Genomic DNA, 1,002 nt, shown 5'->3' with positions numbered 1-1,002 from the left:
TCGCACAACAGATCGTCATTTGATGCAAAGCCTTCAACCATAATCAAATCATCCAGAAAACTAAAGCATAATCAAAATTGGTAAACCCATTATCGCTAGAGTTTAATAATCTTCAAATTGATCAAAAATTGTTGATTTAATCAATTGAATTGATGTGTAAGAGGCTTTAGAATCATCATTCGATTATGAAATTGCAGAATAATACACTTAATTGAGCTATGATTAGGGTTCATGTATAAACGTTCTGCATAAAACTTTAAACGTCCTGGACTTTTTGTACAGAACTTCTAAAGTAAAAAAATTTAGACCAAAATGAACACCGAAAATGAACAAAAAGTTTAAACGTTCTGACCAAAATGAACACTAAAAATGAATAAAAAGTTTAAACGTTCAACTAATACGTTCTGATCATAACTACAAATTTAAAAGTTCTGACCAAAATGAACACTAAAAATGAACAAAAAGTTTAAACGTTCAACTAATACGTTCTGACCATAACTACAAATTTTAAAGTTCTGACCAAAATGAACAAAAGTTTTAAACGTTCAACTAATATGTTCTGACCAAAACCACAAGTTTAAACGTTCTGACCAAAATGAACACCAAAATGACACAAAAATTTTAAACGTTCAACTAATACGTTCTGACCAAAACCACAAGTTTAAACGTTCTGACCAAAATTACCTAATACGTTCAAATAATTAATCGATTGAAGCTTTAAATTGATGATCAATTGGTTAATTGATCAAGTAGGTTGATGTAAATTGATCAATTCTCATTGATTTTGATTATCATGTACAAGTATCTGATGTTTTGTGTGAAACCCTGTGAAACAGCAGACGATGGTTGTGAATGAAATTTGATTATATTTCTGATCTTGGTCTGCAATATAGGAATCGATGTATGATCGTCGTTAATGAGCGAAGGATTTAATTAGGGACGGAATAGGATTTGAAGAAAATTACATCATTGTCACCCCGTGATTTCGTAAATCGACGATTC

Source organism: Bidens hawaiensis, unplaced genomic scaffold (genome assembly GCF_021521415.1).
Source record: "Bidens hawaiensis isolate Kalapana, Puna unplaced genomic scaffold, B.hawaiensis_p1.1 tig00040519_1, whole genome shotgun sequence".
Lineage (NCBI taxonomy): Eukaryota > Viridiplantae > Streptophyta > Magnoliopsida > Asterales > Asteraceae > Bidens > Bidens hawaiensis.
Note: the sequence above shows the minus strand (reverse complement) of the source record.